Below are 22,095 nucleotides of genomic sequence, written 5' to 3'. Positions count from 1 at the left end.
GTTCTAACATGGAAGCAGTTCCACAAACCTCTTATAGTTTCACAGAACAGAGAAAGTCATGAGTCATTGACCGGTACATTGCAGAGACAGGTACATTGAAATGGGGGAAAGCTTTCTTACAGGCTCAAGATGCTATCTGCTGGCTTCCTTAGCTTTTGAACTAGTAGAAACCATTTGCCTGATAAGTCAATAGATTCTAAAAGGCATTTATCTGCCGTTACATGGTGTTAGTTACAATTCATAATGGGATAAGGAATTGTTACAGGGAACTCACAAAAAACAAACAAACAAACAAACAAACAAAAACACTCAGAAACAGTCTATAGCCAACTCAAAGTCTTTATTACAGATGGCTGGGGCTACTCTACTACTGGGGACTCAAGTGTAGCACCTACCTTTCACAGTGTGAGTTTTTTAACGCAAAAAACGACAGCCTGGTATCTTACATGGCAGCTGTAGAGGGAATTCTTGTGCAAGCAAGCCATTTAACAGAAGCTAAAATAACCTGTTAACTGGAGGGGCCGGAGTGGGGGTCTGCACAAGCAGACAGTTTAACAGAAGCCAAATAAGTTAGCTGGGACATCTTGATCTCGGGTTACTAGTTAGGAGTTCCAATTTTCCATGGGGCTTCAAGCATCAAGGAGATCAAATTCTAGTTAGACCTGAGATGACTTAAGCAAGAATGTAAGATGGAGGAACGCCTGTAGTATTGCCTTGCCCTGTCACAGAACAGGCTGTTTCAGAAGGCTAAAACGAGCTCAAGATGAGGTAATTAGCTCCTGGGCCTGCAAAATTCCAGTCTCTCTACAGTACTGAAATCCCAGGCAGACATAAGTTGTCTGCAGGAGTCTTTTTACTCACAGCCAGGCGCTGCTTCTTGACAGAAATTTTTATCCGCACTATGTTGATGATATCTTTCCTTATGATTGTCTTTTTAATAACTTCTTAATTCCATAATAAATATGTCTCACTGTTTTTCCAAGCTGCCTCCAAACTCCTTGGTTCTACAGTCCTCCTGCCTCAACCTACCCTGAGGAGTGGGTTAGACTACTTATCTGTATACATAGTACTATACCAGTCCCTTATCTCTGTCTTTTGTTAGGTTTACTCTGATATAGGTAGAAAGGCCATCCAAGGCAGCCTAATTTTTAAAAATTTAATTTGGCTAGTATTTTTACATCATTCCTCTTTCCCCCTGTCCAGTCTACTTATGTTCTCTCTTTCCTGAGACTGCAATTATGTAGCTATTGGAATCCAGTAGATCTTTGAATCTCTACATGTTAATTTTATTTTCCTTATTTTTTTTTTTAACTTGGATATGTGTCTTTGAGTTTACATCACCTCATCTTCAATAGTATTATGCTAAGTCTCCTGCATTAAATGTTAAATAAACAAAAAGCAAAAACAAAAAAAAAGTAATTGAATTATCAGTGTGTAGATGAATTTGAGTGACACTAAAGACACGTGGTGCTACTGGAGACCAAGGGGACAGTAACTCTATGTGATTTCTGAGCTGCATTTGATAGTGTTATATTCCATGAGGTATGATTTATTGATTTTGACACCACTTTCAAGTCCACTATACCCAAATGGTGGGAGGCAGATGGCAGACGACTGCAAATACAGATCTGGGGAGTAAGTTGGGTCAATCCATACAGAAATGAGAAAGATGTTGTTATTTTCAGAATGAGTGCAACACTGAACCAGACTATTAGATGCGAAAAGAATTACATGTGTGGTCCTGTTCATAGGTAGTGCATGCATGCGTTCCTTTGTTATTTAAGTACCGTGGCTTGGGGAAGAGGCAATCATCTGATCTAGCATCCAGATGCTTACTTGTTACTCTGTCAGAGTCCTGTGACTTTAGACAGGCCTTTACAGGCACAGGCAGGTTCTCTGTGTGGAACTGAGTAGACAAGCATGGAATTCTTGTAGATCATGCAAAACAGTTGACCCAGAATGTCAGAGCCAACTGAAAGAGCCACAGAAATAATAAAGGATCTTGAAGTATACTTCCAAATATAACATAAGCATCGTACATTTTAAAATTGTATGAACAAAGAAGTATGGAGTTAAGGCAGGACTCAGAGAACCCCAGGCGAGGTCTGCAGATACTCTGCCAGGAGATGAAATTTCCTGTGGCCCTCACCCTCTACACAAGTGCTTAGTATTTAAGCAACAGAAAACTTTGCATCCAAAGAGCAGAACATGGGAAAGGATATACAGCAACTCCCAGATGGAGAAACCTGGCCTAGTATGTCTCATCCAGATAACCAAGGTGATGCCCACAGCAGTAAGGCATGCTGATGAGTGTCCTGATGTGCCAGGCACTTTGCTGTGACATACTGCATATAAGACGTGACATCATGGTAATCATGTAATCATGAAACCAACATGATGACATCCTGAATGATAACTATAGACAATTTTGACTAGAACACCTCACAGCTATCGTGAAAAAAAAAAAAAAAAAACCAAAGAAGTCTGTGGAAGAATCAGATAGACAGCATATCTACTCATCAAGGTGTCCCTGGTCGATCCTGTAAAGAGAAGTGCATTAGGAGATGGCTAAGAGAATTGAATGTACCACAGACCTCAGTTAACAATAATTCCATCTGGGCCATGAGTTATAACAATTAAACCATGCTAATAAAGATGCTAATAGGAAAAACCAAGTGCAGACTATGTAAGAAATCTGAGTTATCTTTACATATTTTTCTGTTACTCTGAAAATCCTCTAAGCTATTAAAGACATATTAAGAAAATGGGGAGGGTTATGGTTAGTTGGTAAAGTGTCTGCTATACAAGCATAAGGACCTGAGTTCGGAGATCAACACCCATGGAGAAACCTGGGAATGGAAGGACACAACTGTATTCCCAGTGTTGAGGGGTCAGGGAGAAGTGAGGTTATGAAGCTCACCAGCTAACCAGCCTAGCTGAAATGATGACACCTGACATTGACTGCTGGCCTCCAAGTATGTGCAGGTGCAGTCATACATACAGGTGCACACACCCACATGAACGCATACATAACCCCACACACACATCAAAAACACTTCAGAAAACAAAAGTAGTTTATTGACATGCACAGATAATAGTCTCCCAACCACAGCAAAGGCTCCTTCTGTCTTTGTATATCACTTACAGAAGGAATAACATTCACATAGAAATATATATTCTTTGCTAAGGTGTAAGTTGCTTATACTGAAAATCCTCAATAGGCTGACCAAATTTCCACAATTGACTACTCCATGGTAGACAGAACTTGTACTTATAAAAATAGATCAGTGGGTAAAAGCTTGGGATTCTATACTCAATATGATTCTGTGTTTGGCTTTAGGTACTGCTGATGTTTTAAGGATGAGATCTTAGATCTTTCACGTGGTTTTATGGATCCTGATGTCTTGCATGCTAATGTTTATGCTGAGCTTGAATTACACATTGATTCGTCTCGGCTCTTGTACACTCTGGTCCCTCTCCATGAAGTTGACTCCTATGAAACCCATCACTGTGAATGTAAACGTACTCATTTAAGACAAACATTGCTTCCCATTTAATTTTGGGATCAAAAAAAAACTGTATTAATTGACCTACAGTCTCTGTTCCACATAGAGTGGGAACATTTTATGGGAGATAGCAATTTGTCATTTTGTCGTAGTGGGGGATCATGAAGAACACATTCGTGGACAGTCAGGAACTATCTAAATGGTGAGCTGACACCCGTGTGTACATCTGCTGTTGGACCCAGCAGAGAGGAGCCTGGTGTTTTCTTGTTTTCAATTTAGAAAGAGAATCAGATGTGGGGGGCAAGGGTTTGGTAAAGCAGTGCCCCCTCCCCACCAAGATTTTCAGATTGAACAGTGGCCCTAATTGTTTCCCAAATAATCATCCATAGCAATTAACTTAAATGAGAGCTGGGGCCTGGGGAGAAGACAGGAGAGAAGCAACAATGTGAAAAGCAACTTTCCTCAAGTTGTTGCCATGGCTCCCCGAATGCAGGCTATTTCTATCACAGCAGCAAACAGAAGTGCATTTAGCAAAGGGACAAAGGGAAATGAAATCAGGGCTATTTCCATAGCAACAGGAAACTGATGTGGCTTAGCTTTACTTTTCCTAATAATACTAATATTACCCATTAATAATTTCACATGAGCAGGTCCATGTTAAAACCCTCCACACACTGTGTTCGTTAAAGATGTCTGCGGTGCTCACGGGCAACGCTAAGTGACTACTGACTGCAGCTCATACAGCCAGTTATTTCTGTAAAGTTCAGAGGAAATTCTATTATTTATATCAATGGCAGTTTCACATGGATGGCTGTGAGGTGCCCGATAAGCAGACATTAAAGAAAAAGTGATGTAAAGAGAGTTAGATTTTCGAAAATGTAGGCAGAATCCAGGTGCAATTGCAGTATTATATAGCAAAGCTGTGATTAAAGAAAGAAAAAAAACATGTGTCTGAGCTTGGTTGCTGAGAGTAAATGTTGAGAGAGAAGAACAATAAGAAGTTAAGGCAGGAGATTAAAAGTTATTTAATGACTTTGCATGATGCTTGCTTTTCGGGTGAATTATTAAAACACATTCAGCCATTGTTGGAAATAATTGCAGTGTCGCACAAAAAAAAAGGAACACTCGAACAAAGCAAATCTTAGCAGGACAAACCATTACTCTCAATCATGAGCATGTGTTCATCACATAAGTGGAAAAGCAAGGCCACCCACACCTAGGCAGGAAGTTCATTTGGTTTTTACTCTAATTCAGGTTGAAACTGTGTCTGTTCCCATTGCATGGGGCTCAGTCTCACGGTCTGTTTTGATTGGCCAATAGGAAAATGGAAAGGATAGACAACTTAAAGTTCAGAGAATGCAACCAGTTTTTTTTTTTTTTTTCAAACAAAAGTTTTAAGTGGGCAGGATGAAAACATTTGCATAAAATTCTTCAAAGGTGGGGATAAAAAAAAGATTTAACTTCTTTTTGTAAAGGAAAAACGTGCACTATTTCACAAAAGGACTAATATATGTGCCTTACATCCATGTACCCACTATACTATTCTCAGGACTTAAAATCCATTCATGAGGAGGGAAAGGGGAGACAAAAACTAAAGGTAAAGAATCTGTGGGGGGCGGGGCAGGGCGGGGCGGGGCGGGGGCGGGGCGGGGCGGGGCGGGGTGGGGCGGGGCTCAAAGCAGAATGAAGCCCAAGGTTTCTGTCTCCATTTACCCCTGTATATCCTGATTACCTGTGCATTTGAAAGAGAATAGGAGTTGTTTTTTTGTTTTGTTTTGTTTTGTTTTTTGTTTTTACTGAGCTGCATATGCCCAGGAACCCAGATCCACATTGTCCTAGAATAATACATGGTCCAGTGTGGAAATGGTTCCACAAATATTGTAGTCATAGACTAAAAGGAAGTCCTAAGTCAAGGCAGTTTCCATGTACATTGATAAGAATGCGAGATAGGCAGGTGACTTCATTCCAGGGGAAATCTTTGACAGAAATCAAGTTCAGCCACCAGCCATAGGTAGGTCCCGTCTGAAAAGTATCTAACTCCAAGAAGCAAGGTCTCCCACAATGTTCTCCTTGTCTAGCCTGGCGAGTTTCCCTTATCTTTTGTATCCATACATCCTTGCCAACCAACCATAGCTAGTCTGGGTCCCCTGCTTGTGAGGAAACCCACCCAATTTCTCAGTTAAGTGTTTGAGGTGGAAGAGCTGCATTTAATCTGGGCCACCAACTGTGGTGGCAGCACGTATAATGAACACAGAAAAACAAAGCTCTTTCTCTTTGATTGCTCCCGCCTCACTGGCAAGCCGATTCCTTCACTGGCATTAGAGCCCACTGCTTTGGGATTCCAGCATACTCCAAAGACCACCTGAAACATCCACACTTGTGGACTGAACAACTACTGGGTTCTTGGACGTTCAATTGGTAAACAGTCATTGTTGAACTAGCTGGATAACAACCAATAAGCTGCTCTATTAAATCCCTTACAACAGACACACAGACACATACACATACACACACACACACACACACACACACACAAACACACACAGACACACACATACAGACACACAGACACACCCACACACAGACACACACACACACACACACACACACAAACAGTAATTAGTTATGTTCTTCTAGAGAACCCTGACTAATACACACCAAGTTCCTTCTGCATTGCATTCTTTCTGTGAAGCCAGATTTCCCACATCCTTCTCTATGGTCTAGCCAGGTGGGTCTCCTTGAATTTTCACAGCTACACACCTTCCCCAACTTATCATATCTAACCTGGGTTCCACACCCAGTGCCCCAGCTCTGACTATCCACCCCTTCCTATACCACCATCAATGACTAGACTTCTGCCAGAATCCAGAAAACTTACCCCAAATCCAGAGGCCTACCCCATTGCAAATTCAACTTTCCATGCAGACAGATATAAGGCCACATCTCAGGACTGGACCAGGAGGCGAGTTCTATGTACAGAGTAAGTTCTCAGTCTCCAACCTGACTTCATTCCATCCATGCCATTTCCAACTCCCTGCACATCTTCTCTTCTTTGTGAACCTGCTTTGTCCATATCTGACTTAGACCTAACAAAAGAATGTCCACATGTCAAATCTCACTGCAAACATATATAATATAAAAAGTCAAGCCAATATCATTTCTCTAAACATACTAGTAAGCACTGTAGAAATGCTTGCCAACAATAATTGCCTTCATGAACTTCAGGACACAGACTATACCTCAGTAAGCATAAACTTCCTCAGAGAATTGGATGAGTTTAGAGAGGACACAAAGAAACAGCTCAAAGAAGAGAGAATTTAAGAAGAATAAATGACTCAGTGATTCCAAAACAAAAAAACAAACAAATCCAAACCTACAAATACAAAGCTTATGGAAACAATGAAGACAATCTTTACTGAATTCAATAAGGTGATAATAACAAGCTGAAATGGAAATGTAATTGAAAACACATTGAATCGGCTAGAAAAGTCAAAGGAAAGCCGCATACATAACAAATAGAATTAATCAATAAAAAGAGAGAATACTGGGAGTCAAAAAATGCAATAGAGGATCTATCCAACTAAGCAAGGGATATGAAGAATTTACAAAAACATAATAACAGCAGGAAAGGGACACAAAGGAAATGTGGGACACCATGAAAGGTCCATAGCCAATAGATGATGGAGAGTATTCCAAGTTAAAGGCATAGGCCAGGCATTCACACTTAAGGAAATGTGGGACACCATGAAGGTCTATAGCCAATAGATGATGGAGAGTATTCCAAGTTAAAGGCATAGGCCAGACATTCACACTTAAGGAAATGTGGGACACCATGAAGGTCTATAGCCAATAGATGATGGAGAGTATTCCAAGTTAAAGGCATAGGCCAGACATTCACACTTAAGAAAGGAAAGACAAACCCATACAGAGAACAGGAAATAGGCAGGGCTAGGAAAGAAAGCTGTATGATATATCGAAGTTAAATCAGTAAGTATACATTACAAATAAAAGGTATCGCAAGCTTCAAAGGAAAGTCACAAGTCATCTATCTATAAAGGAAAACCCACCAGAACAACATCTAATTTTTCAATGCAAAGTTGAAAAGCCAGAAAAGCCTGGGCTAATAGTTTCCAAGTCTAAAAGGCTATGATGACCAGACCAGACCAATAATATCCCAGCAAAAGAATCCGGCGAAATTTAAGAAGAAAGAAAGACTTTCCATGAGATGTAAATCTTAAGCAAAATTATATTCAACTAACCAAATAGAAAGAAAATACTGGAATCAATATTTCAGGCTAAAGAGATGAGCATAGTGGCAAGATTGAGAAAGGAAATGTGGAGCCATAATTATTAAAACACAAAAAATGTCACAGAAGACACACACACAAAATAAATCACCGAAGTCAGTAACACCATGACCCAAATTAACACATATATTTTAATAGTAATATTAAATGTCAATGATCTCAATTCCCCAATCACAAAACACTGGCTGCCTTGATCAAGAAATAAGACCTACCTGTTTACAAGAAACACATCCTAACTTTAAAGAGAGCCCTGATTTAGCGGAAAGGGATGGACAAAAGTAGTCCAATCAGATAGAGCCAGTAAAAACACAGGCATCAATTTTATAATATCTGACACACTAGAATTCAAATAAAAACTAATAAGAAGAGATACAGCAGGACACTTCATCCTAAGCAAGGGAAGACGAGTTACTAAGAAGAACTTACAACCATACATATAGGGAACCAAACTCTTGGTTACCCAAGGTCTGAATTTAAAACTTGATTTACAAACACAACACATTAATAGCAGCTGCTTTTAATACAACACTTTCTCTAATAGAAGGGCCGCTTGGACAAAAACTAAAATGAGAAATGTCAGAAACAATTAACTTCACATATCAAATGAACTTAGCAGATATCTAAAGGCTATTCCACCCAAGTATCAAAGGTGTGTTACTTTTGTTTATGCTGCATTTACTTAATGATGTAAGGATTTGTGTTTAATTATGTAAAGATGTGTTGAGTTTGATTCACCTGGCCTGCTTAAGGTACCTGAATGGTTTAATGAAAAGCTGAATAGTCAATAGCTAGGCAGGAGAAAAGATAGGCCGGTCTGGTGGGCAGAGAGAATAAATAGGAGAAATCTGGCCTGGAGAGGAAGGGGAAAGAAGAAAGAGGTTCGAAAGGAGGACACTCGTGGGACAAGAAGCCAGCGAGAAAGTAAGAAACACCACAACATAGGCAGTTTACAAAAGGGCTTACTTGAGGATTTGCTTGGAGTTTAGATGGTAAGTCCCTGGTCATCATGGCAGGAAGCCTAGCTCTGGAGCGGGAGCTGAGAGCGTACATCCGATTCACAGGGAAGTATGTGGCAGAAAGAGACTGGTAGTGACACATCAGGACAGACCAATGGGGCAAAATCAGTGATCCAAACATGAGTCCACCAACAGTTCGTAGAGAAAGCAAGCATCTTCAACAGTTGGTGCTGGGAAAATAGGTTATCCACATGCAGGAAAATCAAATTCCTTCTGTATGTGTCGCCTTACACAAAACTAACTCCAAAGGTATCAAAGACCTAAACCTGAAACGATGAAACTGATGGATAAAAATATAGGCGGCTCTCTTTATGACAGTGTGTGTGGGAAAGGACTTCCTGAACACAACCCCATTGATTGACAAGTAGGACTTCATAATGTTAAAAAGGTTCTTCCTAGCTGGAAACCAACCAGGTGAAGAGGAAGCTCACAGAATTTAAGGAAATCTTTGCCAGCTGTACATCTGACAGGTAGTTAATATCCATAATACATGAATAACTCAAAAACCAGAGTCAAAAAAATGACTCATTCAAAAAATGAGCCTGGGACCTGAGTAGAGCTCTTAAAACACACACACACACACACACACACACACACACACACACACACACACACACACACACTAAGAAATAGCTCAAAAAACAAGTTCACCCTCCCTAGCCATTAAGAAAATGCAAATCAAAACAACTTTGAGGTTTCGTCTTACCCTGTCAGAATGACAAAAATCAACGGAACAGCCAACAAGGAGATTTAAGGAAAATTAAATCCTCATTCACTGTTGGTGTGATTGCAAACTGGTGAAGCCTCTATGGAAATCATGGTGGAGAATTCTCATAAAGCTAAAACAGGAAAAAAAAAATCCTACCATATGTTTCAGCTGTATCTCTCCTCCACATATGCCCAGAGGATTTGACTTGCTATACTACGTATACTTGCTTAGCCATGTCTGCTATAACTAGGAACTGGAAACAACTTGAGTGTCCTACAGTAGACAAATGGATAATGAAAATGTGGCACACGCATGATGGATTGTCAGTGAGCTGCGGAGAAGAAAGAAATCATGAACCCCTTAGGTAGATGGATGGAAGCAGAGAAGATCATATTGCATGAGGTAACCCAGACCTGGAAAGACAAAAGTTGAATGTTTTCTCTCATTGGAATCCCTTAGCTCCAAATCTTCCGATGTAAATGTAGTCCTCGCGACTTGCAAAAGAAACTTCTCTTTGCAACAGATGGAGGACATCACAGATAACTACAACCAATCCAACTTCAGATTCATTGAGCCCAGTCCCAGCAGATACATCTATAAAATAACCCCAGCATCTAAAGCTCGGAGATGTTATGGACAAGGGGACAGAAGACATTTAGAGCCAGAGCATCAGAAAGCTGTCTGTGAGATTGTGTCTTCCAGGACAGGCAGAAGCTATATCCATAATGTCTTACCAACTTGACTTTCCAAACATGATTTGAGCAAGAACAATAATAGATATGCCAAGCTGAATAGGGGAAACACAGAGGCCTCAACTATGCCCAGAGAACTACCGGCAACGAAGGAATGATGTGGATTGGGTGAATTGTCTTTCAGGAGGAGAAGCACACCAACTTAATTATCCAATAGCCTTGAAAACATACATGCAAGTAACATTATACAGAAGGTTACATATGCATGTAACAATTTAAGTATAAGAGCCTGTATTTGAAAGAGAACAAGAAGGAAGGAAATGGAAGGCGATATGTTGTGATTGTAATTTAATCTCAAAAATTAAAGAAATACCTTTTTTTGTTTTGTTTTGTTTTGTTTTGTTGTGTTTTGTCTGGGATTCTATCTGACGGCATTGTTAAGCTTTTTTTAGTTGTTGGAAGGGAGTGGCTGGTCATGTTAACATGTTCTGAAAGTTTCACCTCATACTTTGAAGGATGTCAGACACAGAAGTGGGGAATAATGAATGAGTAGTGATGAATGCAACTAAAGATTTCCCAATATAATTTGACTCTGGAAGGATGTATCCCAACTTTGCATAATCAGAGAGTCAGAAAGGTCTAATCAGTCAGTTAGACTTGTAGACTAGTTGACATAAGCATGGCTTTTGAGATTCTGGGAATTTGTGTTCAAGGCCTTCAGTTCACCAGACTTCACATTGTATGCCTGGGGAGCCTATACCATCCGGAACTTCATTCCTAGAATTTTATTAGCATGCCACTGAGTAAGTAATGAACGAACTGTTTAACAGAGGGAGTTAACAGTGTAACTAAACATGTCCCTGGGCCACAATAACCTTGTTGGCCATCGTGGTCAAGACAAGAGTGTTCCTTTTTTTCTTTTGCCTCCATGTGTGACCCAACCCACTTGTCATATGTTGGAAAATTATACCCAAAGTTGATATAATAATGAACGTGATACAGCCTAAAATAGGAAATCCAGCAAATGATGGTAAAGGGCTATTTAAATAATTTGTCCATAAAGCATCTAACCAGCCTGACAGTATTCTCTGTCAGCAGTTGATCCTTTTGTATAAAATATGTTATTTTATAGCTAGAAACTATGAGAGCATTTATTATTTCTTCAGTTTTAGTTTTTCTTTTGGTTTTATAACTGTGACCTCCTGTGAAGTGCCTGATTCTAATTTTAGGAAAGTCATTTAGGAAATTAAATTACTTTTCCTACTCAGGAAAAGTAAAAGAATAGTTACATTACAAGAGAAGTCAGAAAACAAAGCAATATCATTTCAAATTCTTTCCCAATAGACCTATTCTTTTGTAAACTGCCAGATATTATGTGTCACGAATTAGGATTTCTTAGATTATGCAGATATTATAAAATCTTTTATAACAAAAAATTTGGATTCCAGCAATAATCTTTTTTTCTTTTTTCCCATCTGCTTTTGTTGCCAAAACATTAGAAGAGTAATATTTAATGTTTTTCAGTGCCTAATAATGGCAATACGAGACATGAAGATGTGTTTAATGAAGCATCATGGACTCTTGAAGCAATAGTCTATGTGGCTTTAAGTTTTCTTTTTTTAAAAAAAATTACCCTTCCTTATTTCTAACCTTTGAATATGAACTCCTCTGTACAGTATAGATTTTAAAATTCTTTTTAGCTGATTTAGTCTATCAAAAGTCTATGATAGGTCACTGAATAATTTTAAAAGACAGAATATGAGCAGGGCGTTGGTGGTGCACACCTTTAATCCAAGCATTCAGGAGACAGAGGCAGGTAGATCTCTGTTAGTTTGAGGACAACCTGGTCTGCATAGCGAGTTCAAGGACAGGCTCCAAACCAATACAGAGAAACCCTGTCTTGAAAAACAAAAACAAAAAAAAAAAAAAAACCAAAAAACAAAAAACAAAACAACAACAACAACAAAAAAAAAAAAAAAAAAAAAAAAAAAAAAAAAAAAAACAACACCAGAAAATGAATTGTGTTGCCATTGGAGATTTGTATAATATGATGTAGGAAGGAAGAGAGCATGTTTCAAGTGGGATGTGTGGGGCCAACAAAAACAGTGAAATGATACAAGGAAGTCAGGAACCTGATAAGCTAACCAAAGACATAAAATAACTGAAGGAGGAGAACTTGCAAGCCACTGTATATAATTGCTGCTGAACTTTAAATAGTTCAGAGACAACATATATTCCCCAAAACAAGTAAGTCAGCATACAGTATTGCGGTCGCCATTCTTTGGTAGTTTTGGTTATGCTGGTAACCGCTGGTCATTTTGAAAGAAGGAAATTGCATAATTGATTTTTCTACATTTCACGTTTTAAACATGAATATATTCACTCGTCTTTGTACATAACTAACTTAGGGAGTACATCAAAACATTTTTTTTTTTTTTTTGTAATTTATAGCACGGAATTCAGGTGGGACAAACATTTTTCTTTAGCCACTATTTTTATTAGGTATAAAGATATCAAATTCTGTGCACCCAAGCTAACTTTGGTCTTAACAGCAGTATTCAATTTTTTCTTTAAAGTAACTTTTTATAACAATTTACTTGGCAGGAATTTTATTACCTATTAATTTTGCAGAAAACTCACAAGAGATAATTTGTTAATGAATATAAAGAATCAACTGGTATTGGGTGGAAAAAAATACTAAGAGAAGCAAAAACTATATTTGGTTACCATAGAAATGAGGAATTCTGAAATTTTTTTTAGCATTCTAAAGCTATATTCAGTATTAATGATAAATCTTTGGACTTGCAGTATAAGCTGCTTAGGAATTAATGAATGAAACATGAAAAGCAAATAAAAGCATTTGTAAACTGGGTAGAAATGAGTAACAATGGAGGAAGAAGGGAAAGATAATGTAATGTGATGGAAACAGTTTGAAAAACTATGTCTCTTTCATCGATACAATAAGACGTTGATGTGTTGTTACTTTGTTCACCATCTCTGTCGATACCAACTCTCTAAAGGTGCAAAATAAGTAGAAGATTGTAGTGACTGAAGCTGTAAAACATTAAGCCTCTGATGAGTGAATTTTTCTGTGAAAGAAAATAAAGAGACAGCAGTGTGCCCGTCATGGTAGCAGCGAAGGGGATGTTTAAGAGCGTGCATGTTTGAAGAAACATTGGAGAGAATCAGAAGGGAAGGAAAATGTTTGAAGGTGATAATGAGCAATGTAATTGCAAAAGCAAGGTAAATTTTCGGTAATAATTTTTGTTAATGTAGTCTGGAAAAAATAAAATCCAAAGTGCCCCTTTAGAAAAACTGAAATAAAAATGTTTGAAATGTAGGTGCTCTGTAGGGTGGATAAAGGTCTTCCAGAAGCCATACCTTACCAAGCAAAGTGCCCATTGATGAGGCAGGGAAGGGCCTCGAAATCCCCACAGCAATAAGATAATTGACTTGCTCTTGTTACCTACTAGAAATAGATCCTATTGCTGAAGTGTCCTGGTTTGCATTCTGTTGCTAAGATAAATCCTGTGACCTAAAGCACCGTGGGAAGAAAGGGATTATTTTACTTTATGGGAATCAGTCCATCATACAGAGAAGGCAGGAGCCTGAAGCAGAAACCAATGGAGGCACACCGGTTACTGGGTTTCTCCTCTCTGCTTTAATCTCAGTCCGCCCCATGGTAGCTCCATCCATAGTAGACAAGGGCCTGACACATAATAATAATAACAATAACAATAGCAACAACAACAATATAGTCTCTATAGACTTTCCCAGAGGCCCGTCCGATCTAAGGAACTCTAGAAACCAGTCTAATCTAAGCAATTCCCAGGCTGACGCTTGCTTGGCCACATCTTAACAAACATCACTTTAAGCCATTCCTTTACATCTATTGTTCACAAGACCTCATATTAATAACACAATAAAAAAATTTTTTAAGGTATCCCAATCTACGAAGATCTCAGCACATTAAAGGTTCAAGATCTCAAAGCTCAAAGCCTTATGGTTTTTATTAAACAAACAAACAACAGCAAAGCATGCTTTCTTACTTCAAAGGGGAAGAACCAGGGGCATAGTTGCAATTAAATCAAAGGGAAACCTAAAATCCATCACTATAAATCAGCTCCTGCAGGTCAGTGGGCAGCGTCTTGGGTTCACTCATTATGTTCTTGTCCCGAAGGCCTTGCTCTATCATTTATCCAGTTCTTCCCTTGGCATCACATGCAACTTCTCCTGCAGGCTCAGGCTGCTCCACACCACAACGTCTAGTGTTCTTGGGGAACATCATGTGGTCCCAGAATCTTGAGTTGTCCACTGTGACTGAGCCTGTTCCTTCACCCAAGACTTCTCTTCAAGTACTCTGACTCCGCCATGTTGGGCCACGTCTCAGCTACTCTTCATGGTCCTTCATTCCTTCAAAACCAGCGCCGCGAGGGATACTCTAACACATTGCCAAGTTCTGCTGCCAGCTTGGGATACAGCTTTGGATCCCTGAGATGGCAGCTTCTGTGCGAGAACTGTGAGGAAATGTTTCCCTGAAGATTTTTGCCTCTTTGACGCTCTCTCTCTTATTAATTACAGCCGATTTTTCAGTCCCAGCTCATCATCATCCATCCATCGTCCCAGTAAGAGCAAAGGTTTTTACACCCATGTATTCTTAATCCAAAGTATCAAAAAGACCTGGGAGTCTCTGCTGGCCCTCTAAGCTCTAAGCACACAGTGTCTTTTCCCTCCCAAAATTTACACGCTCTTCTCCCCTACAGTGGCTGGAGCCAGTAGCTCCAATTTCCTGGTACCAATTTCTGTCATAGTTTGCTCTCTGTTGCTGTGATAAACATGACCAAAAGGATTTATTTGAACTGATAGCCAGTGGTCCATCATAGAGGGAATCCAAGACAGGCACGCAAGGCAGGACCTTGAAGCAGAAAGCAATAGAAGAACAGTGCTCTTCTTCCTCTTCCCTTACTCCGCTCTGTTTCATGCTCAGTGAGCTCTTATATAAACCAGATTCACCTGCCCAGTGGTGGCTCCACCCTCAATGGGCTGGTCCTGCCCATATGAATTTTCAGGAAATCAAGAAAATTATGCAGTAATGCGTAGACTTAACTGTTGTTTCTTCTCCTGTTTTGGCTTCTTTTGAAATAAAGAAAAAAAAAACACCTGATTATTCTAGATGCTAAGATACGCAATTCATAGCTGAATGCAGGCATTTAAGAGTTAATCGTAGATTCCTGGCCTTAAAAATATCCAAAAGCATCCTAAAAATTACCACATTTGCATGCATAGGCATGCACATATTTTAAATTAGACACGCCAAGGTTGGTAATAAATTTTTAAATATGCAACAATTTAACTGCCAAAGTTTGATACTCAGATATTTCTAGGAATATTTAGAACAGACTGTGTTTTAACTCATGCTATTTTAATCACAGAATGGCAGAGATAAACAATTACATTAATTTAGAGTCCACTCTTAACAGGACTAATTAGAAAGTCATGTGTCTTAGGCAGAGCTTTCTTAAGTGAAAGCAAAGGAGAGATGATGAAGCATGTTATGTAGACTTAAGCGAATTCTCCTTCCATATGTTTAAAACACTAAGCAGCAAACAGGAAGCAACTTTACATTGGAAAAATTTGGGTAGGAAACGTTAGAAACTTCATATTCATAGATGTACAAGGTTGTTCAATTGCAGAAGGTTCTTATACGGTCCTGGGAAGATCTCCATCAAAAATCATAACTCATTTTCTGTCGGAGTGTGATACCATCAGCACCTTCTCTCTATCCTCTCCATCTTAAAAGAGGCCATGGTCTTTGATGCAGATTTCCCTCCTGCTCAGGAAATACTAGATAACATAAGAGATAGGGAAGGTGAGAAGGGAGAATACACAAAGTCACAGAAAGAGAAATGAGATGCAGTGGAGAAACGTTCAGAACTTATTTTTAGTTCACAACATCCCCTTTAACATTTAATCAATTCTGTGTGCTTAGATCCCCCTGCCCCTGCCCTCTCTCTGTTTGACACAGTTTATAAAATTCTTCCTAACCTTTTTTTTTTTTTTTTTTTTTTTTTTTGCAAATTAGTAATGCCTTATTGTTTCTTAGACACCTTAAACTCCAATGAAAGCTCAGTTCTCTCATTCAGTGCTTCTAGGATACCACAGGAAGAAAGACAAAAGGCAAGCAAAATGATATATCAGGTATTCCCCACAGAGAACATCAGAAGCAAAGTTGTCCTTAGATAGATTTTTCCAGATTTTCAAAATACTTGCATGTTGAATCATTGTAATTGTCAAGCATAAAATCAGCTGGAGTACCCAATTGTCTTTTTCCCCTCAATGTTTCCTCATTCTTGAATTTGTTTACAAATTTTGGTGTCTCCCTACTTTCCTGAAAATTGCAACCTTCTATTTTAGCTGGAGAAATTTGTTATTTGGATAGAATGTATCTATTGCTTCTTAGTGTAGGCTACCTTGTTGATTCTCCTCCACAATGTTGTCTGAAATTTATCCTGCACATTTGTGATGGTCTGGATGAGCTAAAGGAAGTATCATCATCTGTTATGCATTTCTTCCTGAGCTGATACAGTTTCTTCCAACCAAGGAATGGTGTGTAATTTCTAGGGCTTCCTTTTGTGGCTGTAGCATATCCTGGAGTGGGGGGGGGGGTTCCTGATACTTCCCATTGAGCCAGAGGGAACAAGAGTTTATCATCTTTGCTCTCTTGGCTATTAGATGCTAACACAATTTCTAAAGCAAAGGGGGGAGGTTCCTGTTTAAAAAAAAAAAAAACAGGAAAGAACACATAGAAAGAAAGAAGGAGTCAAATTAAATACTGCAGGGATGAGAGACAAAAAGACCAAATACTAGCAGCCACATAAACATTGTGCCTGAAGGCTTACAGACTGAAAAAGTGCTCTAATTGCTTTGAAACAATAAAATCTTCCTACTGGGAAAGTGGATCATTTGTGGGGCCCCATATTGGTTACCAAAACTGTCATTGTAAAACAGCTCTGACTTCAAAGAGAATGAGAAGTAATTTTCTGAGTTAAATATTTTGGAATATGACCTGAGAACACAGGTTCAGATGGTCCCAAGTCACATGTTACAATGTGAAAGTGACTGCAAAATTTTATAGTAACAGGACAAACGAAAGCCATTAATCAATGCATCTCCTAAGTACATCAGTGGAGACATCAAGTGGACAAGTTACAACTAAGTAGGCAATGTTTGCTAGAGGTTTCTATGTGGTTTTGGAGTTGGTGTAAAAGTAATTGTTAATACATTCCAAGGGTTTTATGTGATAGTTGAAAGGATAGTATGTCAGATACAAAGATAATCAATGAACAATTAAAGGCACTAAAGATAGCCAAGGTTAATTGAAACTCAACACGGTCTTGGGGTTCTGACCAATTAATCAGCCTTGTAGAATCTTTAGCATAGGGATGATTATTTTTCTTGGAATATTAGTTTATAACCTGTAAATCCCTCCAGAAGTACTTATCTACCAACAGGTGATGTGTAACCTAGCCCCTACACCATCAGAGCTGAAGGAATAAAGATAATACTGAGATATCTTCTTTATTGTTAATTTTTAAAATTTAATCAAAATGTATTTACATTACTTCCCCTCCTCACACATTCCCTTCCTTTGTCCCTAATTTGCAACTTTTTTTAAACATTGGTGTTTTATATATATAACACACACGCACACATACACATGCACGCACACGCACACACAGTTGAGTCCCCTCTGTGTTGCCTGCATGTATATGTTTCCAGAGTTCACTACTTGTTACCTGCATGTATTTGTTTCTAGGGTTCACCACTTGGTATTTGTTATGACATCAAGGGGCCTTTACCTGGGAATACTAATTCTCCATATCAGCAGTTGAAATTTGCCTCATCTGTCTTGGGTTTTAAACTGGTGTTATTTTTCCTGTCTTATTTTGGGAGTCATGTTGTTGAGAGTTCATGGGGCATAGCTTCTGTCAAGTCCAAAAGAAACTCAGGAAAAATAGCTATCAGCACACCTAAGTGTGAATTAGACTCACTCAGTAGCCATGGTTCCTCTCAGCTCTTCTCAAGGCTCCCCCAGGCCTACACTTCTCCAGCTCATGGACTTCCCTTCCCCAAGCGTCTGGTTCCTATATAACCCTGCCATTTTGGTCATGTGCTCTCCTGGTCCTCTTGACCCATCTTTCCCCTGTCTTGGTCCTCCTCTCTTGCCTGACCCCTCGCCAGCTCCTCTCATGGCCTGGTCCACTCTCCTGGCCATGTCTAGTCTACTTTCTCTCTCTGATATGGACTCTTCCAGATGCCTCCAGCTGTATTCTCCCCCATATCTACAAGAAAAACTTTCCCTCCACCATGCCTGAGGGTGGTCATGTCCTTGCTTTATATGGTTTCCCTGTCACATCTAGAAGGCATGATCTCACAGCACATTTCCTGACCTTGTAATTTTCTACCCCCCTCTCGCACAGTGTTTGTTCCCTGAGCCTTGGGTACAGGAGTTGCATTATGTTCATAATAATTTTGTTCTCGGCATCCCACAGTCAGTGGTTCTCATCATTTTTGAGTAGCTGCTGCTTTCTGTAGTCGTCTCCTTCTGCAAAAGGAAGCTTCTGTGATGAGGGGTGATGATTACAGTCAGTTGTGGGAAAAAGGGTAAGAACTCAGAATGCAGTTAGGAATTGTACTCATTTAGGAAAATGGCAGCAGTATATTCTCTTATAAGGTCAAGGATCTAGCTGGCGATGTGTAGCTGGCTAGGTTTAAAGTACTGGATATGATTTCCCCTTGTGTTAAGTGGGACTTGAGTCCATTCAGACAGCTGTTGGATACCACCAGGATATAAGTGCCACTTTTGTACCTTTAGGGATGACGGTCATTGTGCTTTGTAGGCATTACAGCTGGGTAGGAATGTTGACTGCTTTCTTTCTCTAAGCAGCCTACATACTGTCTTCTGTTACGTGTAAATGGAAACTTCTGAAATAAGCTGTGTAAGGAGAAACTGATTGACTGCAGTGCCCATGGAGAGATTGGAATGCCCCACAGCCAGAGGCCGTTTGCCTTATCTTGGCCTCATTCTATCCCCCATCAGCGTCAGAACTAAGATCTTGTGACTAATTAATCAAAAGCCTTTCAGAATCTTAACTATTATTAACTTAGCAGACTATCAGTTTCCACCAAGCCCAAAGTCAGATAGCGTCTAGGCTTATAGAATAGTTCCTCATCCACCTTGATATAATGGCCTCTCTGATGTAGCCACCAATATTTTTTAAACTGGCCTTGAATTATTACTTTCTTTGTTCTGTAAAACTACAAAACTTGGTGAGACTGTTTCCTTCTAATTTTCCTGGCTTTTCGTTACTCCAGGTTACATTCTCACGTTTGAAGATTTGGAGCCAGGAGTCTCAGATGAGACATACTACATGGCGTTTGACTTTCTGGGTCTGAATTATCTCACTCAATATAATGTTTTCTAGTTCTGTCAAATTACTTAAAAACTTAATGATTTCAGTTATCGTTGCATCTGAACAGTATTCCGTACTGTATATTAATCACATTTTCAGTACCCTTTCATCAGCAGAAGAGCCTTTAGGATGTTTTCGTCTCCTGGCTGTTGTGAAGACATGAACATGTTTGTACAAGTGTTTGAGAAGTCGGATGTCCAGTCCTTTTGGGCATATGTCAAGTAGTTGTGTAGCTGGATCCTATGACAGTCTTATTTTTTGCTATCTGAGAATTTTCCTTACTCATTTCGGCTGAGGCTACACCAGTTTGCAATCATATCAACAGTGCATGACGGTTCCCTACTTCCCATCCTTACTACATACATCCATTGTTAATATATAATACACACACACACACACACACACACATATATATATAATATTACATATACATATATGTATATAACTTTTCATCTCAGCCATTCTTAGCCTATGGTAATATACAATCTCAAAGTTGCCTTAATTTGCATTTCTCTGAGCTAAGGATAACGAGCACTTTTTTGGGTGTGAGTTTTCTCCTCTTAATAACTCTTCTGCTGAGATTCAAAGCCTGTTTTTAAATTGGCTTGTTTGTTTTCTTCACTGTGTTTTTTGAGTCCTTTATATATTCTGAATATTCCTTCTCTGTCAGATATATTCCCTCCCAATATATACACATATTCTTCATTTGAGTGGTTATTTCTTTAGCTATTGTAGACATTTTTTTTTAGTGCTATAAAGTCTCACTTATTAAATGTTCATTTAATTCCATGGCAAAAGGAGTCGTGTTCAAATCATCTCCTACACCTATATCTTGAAGGTACTACTGATGTTTTCTTATATTCATTTCAACATTTCCGCTTTTACATTGATGTCTTTGATCCATGTGGAGTTCATATTTGTGGATGGTTGTAAACATGAGTCTAATTTAATTCTTAACTCAAGTGGATATCCCATTTCTCCAGCATTATTTGCTGATGGTGTCTTTTCTGTAGTGTGCTGTAACATCTTTGTTAGATTTCAGATGAGTGTAGCCATGTGTAGGTCTTTTATTTTGTTCTGTTAGTCTGTATGTCTGATCTTGTGCTCTCTTGTGCCAGTACTATCATTTGCTTTTAATGAAAAGTTTTTTATTATGCCTCTGTAATGTACCTTGAAGTCTCTAATGCTAATCCTTCGGCATTAGTTTTTTATCCTCAGGAATATGTTGACGGCTCAGGTCTTTTAGTTTGTCTGTGAGGAATGTTATGGGTATTTTGATTGGGACTACATTGATTCTGCAATTAGGTTTTGGTAGCATGGCCATAATTACAGTATGACTTCTACAAATCAACATGCATAAGTTGTCTTTCTATTTGCTAGTGGCTCTTTAAATCATCTTCTTCAGAGATGTAAAGGTTTCAGTGTGGAATACTACCTCCTTGCATTAATGCTATTGTCATATCATCTCTTTAGCATTATGTTTGTTCTTGGTGTATAGACATTTTGTATTATACCACATTGTTGAATGTGTTGATTGTGTCTAGAAGCTTTTTGATAGGATGCATGGTATGTCTATTACAGAAGATCAGATCACCTGCAAATAGCGATAATCTGGCTTATTTTCCTATTTAAATCTCTTTAATTTCTTTTTCTTGTCAATTTACCTAGCTAGTGCTTTGGCATTATACTGAAAAGACGTGGTCGTATTTATTTTCAGAAGCTTCCATATGCTACTGAGTAATATGTATATCCTTTGGTGTTTGGGTGGGATGTTCTATAGATACATATTAGGCCCCTTTTATATATACCTTAGTTAAATATTGATGTTTCTATTTTCATTTCTACAACTGGGGAAAGTAGGATATTGAAACCACCTACCATTTGAGTTAGTTCTGTGTCTTTATTTCTAGTATTAATAATTTTATGAAATTGGGTGCACCAGATTTAGGTGCATATATGTTTATGTTTCTAATTAATTTTGATTAATTTTTCTCTTGATCAGAATGACTTTCCCTTCCTTACCACTTCTGATTAGTTTTAGTTTGAATTATATTTTTTCAGATATTAGATAGCAACTTCTTTTTGCTTCCCAGTCTCATTTATTTTACTTAGATTAATTTCTCCCTCCATCATGTTAAGGTGGCACCTATCTTTAAAGCTGAGTTTCTTGCAAACAGCAAAAAAGATGGATTTCATTCTTAATCCATTCGGCTATCCTTTGTCTTTGATTAGAGAGTTAAAGCTGTTAATGGTTAAATTTATCCATCGTTGTTTCTTGTTATCGTGCTCTTGCTTAATGTTTTAGCAATTGTACATTATTTGTTTTCTAACTAGAATCTCTTGTTTATGCTTATTCAAATATTGTTTCCAGCATTCTCTATAGGAATGATAT

At 38.7% G+C, this 22,095-nt stretch overlaps 1 protein-coding gene across 2 annotated transcripts in view; it reads left to right on the top strand.

The window, feature by feature from the left end:
• Window positions 1–22,095, top strand: part of Gabrg3 (gamma-aminobutyric acid type A receptor subunit gamma3) — a 462,959-nt gene that overhangs the window by 245,687 nt on the left and 195,177 nt on the right. The gene's annotated exons all lie outside the window — the stretch shown is intronic.

Source organism: Phodopus roborovskii, unplaced genomic scaffold, assembly GCF_943737965.1.
Source record: "Phodopus roborovskii unplaced genomic scaffold, PHOROB, whole genome shotgun sequence".
Lineage (NCBI taxonomy): Eukaryota > Metazoa > Chordata > Mammalia > Rodentia > Cricetidae > Phodopus > Phodopus roborovskii.
Note: the sequence above shows the minus strand (reverse complement) of the source record. Positions and strands in the feature narration are given on the sequence as shown.